Below are 9702 nucleotides of genomic sequence, written 5' to 3'. Positions count from 1 at the left end.
ATTGGGGCAGGTAGCGTTCTCCTGGCATCCACCAAACTCAGATTTGTCCGTCGGACTGCCAGATGGTGAAGCGTGATTCATCACTCCAGAGAACGCGTTTCCACTGCTCCAGAGTCCAATGGCGGCAAGCTTTACACCACTCCAGCCGACGCTTGGCATTGCGCATGTTGATCTTAGGCTTGTGTGCGGAGGCAGAAATTTGACGAACTGACTTGTTGGAACGGTTTTATACACCTGTCAGCAACGGGTGTGGCTGAAATAGCCAAATCCACCAATTTGAAGGGGTGTATAGTATATGTGCTCCTAAATATCAATGTATTGAAGTAATCTATTTAAGTATTTAAGAGTAATCAACTTTTAATCCTTGTAAAAAATGTCAGCATTAGAGCCCTGAGCTATAATAACAAATCAGCTGTAATGTTGTGGCAGGGCAGGCAGTCTGTTGATTCTTGATGTTCAGTTGTACAACGGTTTATCTGTTTTACTTTTTACTATTGTATCTAAATGATTTTTTTGAACATACATTGGTTAAAAGACTGGTCACAAAAATGAAATTGAATTGAGCAATATACCACATTTCTTCTTACTAGTAATACATTTCTTGTTTTTGTGTAATTATGGCAACAACAAAAAATGTGGTTGGTCAACAGTCTGAGTGGCTGGTAGATTTTTTTTTATCTACCTGCCACAGTGGCTGGTGGACCAAAAAGTTAATTTCCCACCCTGGTTGTACAGTCGTCTAAAATATAACTGTGAAGGACCTCAGCGTTACTCTGGACCCCGATCTCTCTTTTGACGAACATATCAAAAATATTCAAGAGCCGCTTTTTTCCATCTTAGTAACATTGCAAAAATCTGAAATTCTCGTTCCAAAAAAGATGCAGAAAAGCTAATCCATGCTTTTGTCACTTCAAGATTAGACTACTGCAATGTTCAATTCTCCAGCTACCCGGATAAGGCACTAAATAAACTTCAGCTAGTGCTAAAAACGGCTGCTAGAATCCTTAACTAGAACCCCAAAATGTTATCATCTTACTCCAGCGCTAGCCTCTAACTGGCTTCCTGTTAAGGCTAGGGCTGATTTCAATGTTTTACTGCTAACCTATAAAGCATTACATGGACTTGCTCCTACCTATCTCTCCGATTTGGTCCTGCTGTACATACCTACACATACGCTACGGTCACAAGACGCAGGCCTCCTTATTGTCTCTATAATTTCTAAGTAAACAGCTGGAGGCAGGTTTTTCTCCTATAGAGTAACATTTTCATAGAATGGTCTGCTGATCCATGTGAAAGAAGCAGACTCAAGTCTCAACCTTTAAGTCATTACTGAAGACTCATCTCTTCAGTAGGTCCTATGATTGAGTGTGGTCTGGCCCAGCAGTGTGAAGGTGAACGGCAAGTCACTGGAGTGATGAACCACCCTTGCTGCTCCCCTCTCTCCACTGGGATTCTTTGCCTCTGACCACATGCTTGCGCTCTCCCATGCCGTCCATATGAGTGGTGCATCACGTCGGGCCAGGCTTTTTTCCGCTAAACTCGACATGAGTGGGTTGAGTGACTGACGAGGTCTTCCTGTCCGGTTTTGCGCACCCTCGGGCTTGTGCGATGGGGGAGATCTTCATGGCTATACTTGGCCTTGTCTCAGGATAGTAAGTTAGTGGTCTGTTGATATCCCTCTCCCTCCCTCCCCTCCAGGAGGACCTGAGCCCTAGGACCACGCCTCAGGACTACCTTGCCTGATGACTCCTGGCTGTCCCCGCCCCCAGTCCACCTGGTCGTGCTGCTGATCCAGTTACTGCTGTTCTGCCTGTGGCTATGGAACCCTGATCTGTTCACCGGTCGTGCTACCTTGTCCCAGACCTCCTGTTTCGACCCTCTCTCTCTCCCTTTCTCTCCCTCTCTCCCGCACCTGCTGTCTTGACCTCTGAATGCTCGGCTATGAAAAGCAAACTGACATTTACTCTTGAGGTGCTGACCTGTTGCACCCTCTATAACCACTATGATTATTATTTGACCCTGCTGGTCATCTATGAACGTTTGAACATCTTGAAGAACGATCTGGCCTTAATGGCCATGTACTCGTATAATCTCTACCCGGCACAGCCAGAAGGGGACTGGCCACCCCTCAGAGCCTGTTTCCTCTCTAGGTTTCATCTAAGGTTCCTGCCTTTCTAGGGAGTTTTTCCTAGCCACTTTGCTTCTACATCTGCATTGCTTGCTCTTTTGGGTTTTAGGCTGGGTTTCTGTATAAGCACTTTGTGACAACTGCTGATGTAAAAAGGGCTTTATAAATAAATGTCATTGATTTATTCTGGCACCGAATGACCGATCTGCACGAAACTTGATATGTGACATCTATGGACAAAGGTCTCTCAATGCAATACTTTCCAGACAAGTACCTAAAACAACATGGCTGCTACTGACCAATAAACATTAATGTGGGCGTGGTCTGGCACATAAAAGCATATAATTCAGTCAAGGATATTCGTATTGTAACACATTTTGGTACACGTTGCAAACCCTGTCAAGACTCAAAATATGCAAGAACATTCATATCAACCACACGGTGGCGCTTTAACAGGCACATGTTTATACAGTGGGGAGAACAAGTATTTGATACACTGCCGATTTTGCAGGTTTTCCTACTTACAAAGTATGTAGAGGTCTGTAATTTTTATCATAGGTACACTTCAACTGTGAGAGACGGAATCTAAAACAGAAATCCAGAAAATCACATTGTATGATTTTTAAGTAATTAATTTGCATTTTATTGCATGACATAAGTATTTGATACATCAGAAAAGCAGAACTTAATATTTGGTACAGAAACCTTTGTTTGCAATTACAGAGATCATACGTTTCCTGTAGGTCTTGACCAGGTTTGCACACACTGCAGCAGGGATTTTGGCCCACTCCTCCATACAGACCTTCTCCAGATCCTTCAGGTTTCGGGGCTGTCGCTGGGCAATACGGACTTTCAGCTCCCTCCAAAGATTTTCTATTGGGTTCAGGTCTGGAGACTGGCTAGGCCACTCCAGGACCTTGAGATGCTTCTTACGGAGCCACTCCTTAGTTGCCCTGGCTGTGTGTTTCGGGTCGTTGTCATGCTGGAAGACCCAGCCACGACCCATCTTCAATGCTCTTACTGAGAGGAGGTTGTTGGCCAAGATCTCGCGATACATGGCCCCATCCATCCTCCCCTCAATACAGTGCAGTCATCCTGTCCCCTTTGCAGAAAAGCATCCCCAAAGAATTATGTTTCCACCTCCATGCTTCACGGTTGGGATGGTGTTCTTGGGGTTGTACTCATCCTTCTTCTTCCTCCAAACACGGCGAGTGGAGTTTAGACCAAAAAGCTCTATTTTTGTCTCATCAGACCACATGACCTTCTCCCATTCCTCCTCTGGATCATCCAGATGGTCATTGGCAAACTTCAGACGGGCCTGGACATGCGCTGGCTTGAGCAGGGGGACCTTGCGTGCGCTGCAGTATTTTAATCCATGACGGCGTAGTGTGTTACTAATGGTTTTCTTTGAGACTGTGGTCCCAGCTCTCTTCAGGTCATTGACCAGGTCCTGCCGTGTAGTTCTGGGTTGATCCCTCACCTTCCTCATGATCATTGATGCCCCACGAGGTGAGATCTTGCATGGAGCCCCAGACCGAGGGTGATTGACCGTCATCTTGAACTTCTTCCATTTTCTAATAATTGCGCCAACAGTTGTTGCCTTCTCACCAAGCTGCTTGCTTATTGTCCTGTAGCCCATCCCAGCCTTGTGCAGGTCTACAATTTTATCCCAGATGTCCTTACACAGCTCTCTGGTCTTGGCCATTGTGGAGAGGTTGGAGTCTGTTTGATTGAGTGTGTGGACAGGTGTCTTTTATACAGGTAACAAGTTCAAACAGGTGCAGTTAATACAGGTAACGAGTGGAGAACAGGAGGGCTTCTTAATGGTCTGTGAGAGCCGGAATTCTTACTGGTTGGTAGGTGATCAAATACCTATGTCATGCAATAAAATGCAAATGAATTACTTAAAAATCATACAATGTGATTTTCTGGATTTTTGTTTTAGATTCCGTCTCTCACAGTTGAAGTGTACCTATGATAAAAATTACAGACCTCTACATGCTTTGTAAGTAGGAAAACCTGAAAAATCGGCAGTGTATCAAATACTTGTTCTCCCCACTGTATCTCTTGACATTTTTGACTCAAGAGTGATGAAATTTGGCAAACATGCTCAGGGATATGAGTCTAGCTAACCCACGCGATATCTCAGACACCACTGGCCCGAATTTCAGGACACTTGAGTGAATGATGCGTCTTGCCATAGAGATCCAGCATTTACAAAATTATACTGATTGGCCCAAGGGGGGCGCTGCATCATTGGTGTAGGATGGCATGTTTACTGTTGCCTTGTTTGAATTGTCTCAATACAACATTCATGTGACACTCAGATACATGTGAATATTATCCTATGCTCAGTGCTGAGTGTTAGTAAGCCTACCTCTCAGTGTCCCTGGCCTGTTCTGGCTGTCACTCTGCCTGGTCTGTCTGGTTGGTTCACTGGTCTCCTGCTTCTGGCTGTCAGTCAGCCTGGTCTCTCTCGTTGGTCCGCTGGTCTCCTGCTTCTGTCTGTCAGTCTGCCTGGTCTCTCTCGTTGGTCCGCTGGTCTCCTGCTTCTGGCTGTCAGTCAGCCTGGTCTGTCTGGTTGGTCCGCTGGTCTCCTGCTTCTGGCTGTCAGTCAGCCTGGTCTGTCTGGTTGGTTCACTGGTCTCCTGCTTCTGGCTGTCACTCTGCCTGGTCTGTCTGGATGGTCCGCTGGTCTCCTGCTTCTGTCTGTCAGTCTGCCTGGTCTGTCTGGTTGGTTCACTGGTCTCCTGCTTCTGGCTGTCAGTCTGCCTGGTTGGTCTGCTGGTCTCCTGGCTCTGACTGTCACTCTGCCTGGTCTGTCTGTTCTCCTAACAATGAAAAAAGTGTACCAGCAATCATTTGATGTAATGGCTATTGAAGTCTTTGTTTGTTCACTGTTGACTTCCAAGTCTCCTTTCACTGTTTTTATGGAAGTGGAGAGAGTTGAGCATGTTCCCCACAGAATTAGATCCTAATTGAATAGGATCTCTATGGTGTTCCCTTTGACTGTCTACTGGTCTCCTGATTCTGTCTGTTGTTGCCCCTGCTCTGTCTGGCCTGAAAACAGGGGACCAGCAATCACTTAATGTAGTTGCAATTGAAGTCTTTGTTTACTGTTGACTTCAAGCACCCTTTCACTAGACGGAGTGCCAGTCAATCTCCTTGTCACTCTTTGGCATGACATCACAAACAGATTGGCACTCCGGTCTACCCGTGCACTATTTTTACGCAAAAGGAAAGTGTTGAGGATGTTCCCTCCCTTTACCGGTTTGTTCTCCTGTGCCTGGTTGTCATTCTGTCTGATCCCTCTGGTCTGCCTGGTTGGTCTGCTTCCCTCCATTGGTCTGGTCTGTTTACTCCCCTGTGTCTGACTGTCAGTCAGCCTGGTCTGTCTCTTGGGCTCTGCACCTGTCTCCTTCTGTGAGAGGTCACAATCACCACCACCCCGGGAAAGTTTTGGGATTACGTCCCCGAGGGTCCGCTGTGTACCCTCCCTGTGTGAATGGGACACTGACCCCTCGGAGGGGTCTTCTTCTTTCATCCCCTTACTGTCTTCTGTAAAGCATAAATTAAAAAACAACATACGCTGGTAAATAGGTGTTGTTAGCCTTAACAGTATTAATCTGTGATGTACAATACAGCGGAAAAATAGCACACTGGCAGAAATAAATGATAGCAAACTCATGACTGGGAATACAGATATGCATCTGTTGGTCACAGATAGCTTTAAAACAAAGTATGGGTGTGGATCAGAAAACCAGTCGGTATCTGGTGTGATCACCATTTGCCTCATGCAGCGCGACACATCTCCTTTGCATAGAATAGATCAGGCTGTTGACTGTTGCCTGTGGAATGTTGTCCCACTGGATATTGGCGGGAACTGGAACACGCTGTCGTACATGTTGATCCAGAGCATCCCAAACATGCTCAATGGGTGACATGTCTGGTGAGTATGCAGGCCATGGAAGAACTGGGATATTTTCAGCTTCCAGGAATTGTGTACAGATCCTTGCGACATGGGGCTACGCATTATTATGCTGAAACATGAGGTGATGGCGGCAGATGAATGGCACGACAATGTGCCTCAGGATCTCGTCATGGTATCTCTCTGCATTCAAATTGCCATCGATAAAATGCAATTGTTCGTTATCCGTAGCTTATGCCTGTCCATACCATAACCCCACCGCCACCAGGGTGGCACTCTGTTCACAACATTGACATCAGCAAACCGCTCGCCCACACGATGCCATACATGTGGTCTGCGGTTGTGAGGCCGGTTGGACGTTCTGCCAAATTCTCTAAAACAACGTTTTACGGTAGAGAAATGAACATTAAATTCTCTGGCAACAGCTCTGGTGGACATTCCTGCAGTCAGCATGCCAATTGCACAAGCCCTCAAAACTTGAGATATCTGTGGCATTGTGTGACAAAACTGCACATTTTCGAGTGGCCTTTTATTGTCCCAAGCAAAGGTGCACATGTGTAATTATCATGCTGTTTAATCAGCTTCTTGATATGCCACACCTGTCAGGTGGATGGATTATCTTGGCAAAGGAGAAATGCTCACTAAGAGGGATCTAAACTAATTTGTGCACAACATTTGAGAAAAATAAGCTTTTTGTGCGTATGGAACATTTCTGGGATCTTTATTTCATCTCATGAAGCATGGGACCAACACTTCACATGTTGCGTTTATATTTTTGTTCAGTGTAGTTTGCACGTACTGATTTACCAAATAGCACCACCAGGTGGAAGCAAATGCACCATTTTGATTGAGTCTCTGGAAAGTGTCAGACGAACAATGATGGTGAAGAAAAATTATATTATTGACCTGTTATTGCTATCAGAGAAATAATAAGATAATCCCAAATACATATTGAGCAGGATAATATCCTAGAAACCTTGAGTGATAATAATTATAGCAGTTATATAACCTATATTGTTCCTTGGCTTGCAAGTGTACATGAGCTTCTACATGAGAAATTGCATTGCCTGCATCCCAAATGGATCCCTATTTCCTATATAGTGCACACAGAGCCCTATGCACCCTGGTTAAAATGAGTGTACTACATAGGGAATAGGGTACCATTTGGGATGCATCAATTGGGTTAAGTGCCACCAAAGCAGTAGCTTCACTCTACAACTGGTGATAAACTACCATCATTAATAGTCGTCAGTGGGACTAGCTAGATAGGGCAGGCATACATTCAGAGTGTAATCTGTCAAATGCCAGCTAGCAATGCGGCCTTGAAAACTCATACTCATACACACACACACACCTCCATCATGTCCTTGAGCGATAATACTATCCATTCCTTTCTCGTCATCTGGATTCCCAGAACTCCTAGCGTTGAAAAGGGGAGGAAATTAGTAAGTAATCAACAGAGAAGTAGAATGGTATTTTACTCATTATTAGATAAATCTAACGTTACACAGTTAACCATAAACATGCACTGATAACTAAAACTTGATATGATATAGCTAAATGGATTATACACACCTTGACAAATATGGGGATGGGATCTGCAGAAGGAAAAAAAGAGTTGTTGAAAAAAAGAGTGACAGAACATGTAAACTAGGACTTTATTTTGTGTAAAACACTACTGCTGCACTAACCCATTCACTTCCTAGGTTTCCATCCAATTGGCGACAGATTTTAATGCGAATAAGTCTAGAATCCGCATAAATAAAATATGCCAATTTTTCCACCAGAGATGTTTCCATCAAATTTACTTTTGCGGATAAAAGTCTGTGCGTTATGACGTACGATTAAATTCCCATGTACTGAATAAAAAACTACAAGTTAAATGGGTTTCCATCGCATTTTCAACTCTACTGATGGTTTTGTTACCAAAAAAATGTGCGTTATATAGCAAATGTGCCCACTCTGTTATTGGCACGTGCACTCTAGCCAACCACTCGCAGATACAGTGCGGGTATAGCCAATAAATTATGAGATTATCATGGAGAAAATAGCAAGATTATTTTTTATTTGTCAATCGGCAGCCATCGACCATCATGTCACCAGAATAAGACCCTTGATATTTATTGGAAAGTTGCATCAAGCTCATCACCTTGCACTTTCACCACCCTGTGAAATTCATCATAACTTATTTCATCTGTAGCCTAATAAACTGCATGCTTTCCCGAGTCGTACTGGGAGGACCACAGAACATGTCATCGCGTGACTCCAAGTTTACTTCGATATGATGGTTATTATATCAATGTTTGCGCGTAAAGGCATTTCCACAACCAATTTGCCCATCATTTATTTTGCTGACACAAAGTTACCATGTCGAACAAACAAATTATCTGTTGCCATTTATAAAATTGTACCGAAACTTCCTGTTTCCTTCACATCTGTCGTGATTCTTTTATTATACGGTATGACTTTACTCACATAAAAACTGTGGATGGAAACGTGGTTATAGACAGGAACTGCTTTAGTGCCTATTTACAATAGTATATTCTGGTCGGGGGATTTTATTAAGATCAAAGACCCTTGTTCTGATCGTTAAAACGCATCGCTTGCGGTATGGTTTTGGAAACATAATGAACGTATCTTTAATATCAGCGAGAAATAATTTTCAAAAAACAAAAGGTTAAATTACAACACATTTTTATATAGGGTTAGGGTTCCCACACTAGCGTGCTCCGAACACGTGTGTAAACTAGCTGGGGAGAAAGTGTAGTTCGTCAACTGGAGGCACACACAGCTTGTGGATCTGTGCAAAACTGCTACAGTAAGTGCATATGTTTTATTTGAAAGATTATTTTTCGCCAAACTGAAAGAGGGGGCATATCACCATATGTTTCAAAAACCTGTTTGAAAGCGATGATTGACGTTTCAAAATGTTTAAAACACAGCATCTGAATTGTAGTTCACATGGAGCCAACCGTGGGCGAATGTCACCTCAGAAAACCCAAGAGAAAAAGGGGGTTTTGAGAGCTACTGTTGCACAAGCTACCTTCTCAGGTGTGAGACGCACTTGGTCCATGCCATCCAAACGTCTACAAGTCAACATCGCTATCTGAGGAGAAAACCCTAGCGGACAGGCATGGTATCACATCAGAAACGGTGAACGGTGTCAAAGATATGGCAGTTTGTTCAAATTTGCTTTATTTCTCAAGGTAGACCGAACCCTTGCTGGAAGGGCCAACTTACCGTCTGTACAGCCATTGATGGTGAGTGGTGTGGACAAATTACGTGTGTATGGCGAGTCTAACAAATCTGCAAGCATCAATCTGTAAAAAACAAAATGAAGAAAGTAACTAATGTTAGCTACCTAAATAGTAGCTAGCAGTCCCACAGCAGATCACTTTGGCACAAGAGAACACATTTCATAAAAATACTTTAGTCAGCTATTTCATCCACGAAAAATTTAAATTCGGCTGGAGAACTGGGTCGTCATTAGTTAACACAGCCACAAGGTCATAATTATGGCTAAATCCCGCCTAGTTCTACTATTTATTTTCTTAAAATCTGATTTTAAACCTAACATTAACCATACTGCTAACCTTATACAAAAAACTATTTTATGTTCATGGATTTTTATATGTTGCCAATTATG

The sequence above is a fragment of the Coregonus lavaretus genome (assembly GCF_964263955.1).
Source record: "Coregonus lavaretus genome assembly, chromosome: 17".
Taxonomy (NCBI): Eukaryota; Metazoa; Chordata; class Actinopteri; order Salmoniformes; family Salmonidae; genus Coregonus; species Coregonus lavaretus.
Note: the sequence above shows the minus strand (reverse complement) of the source record.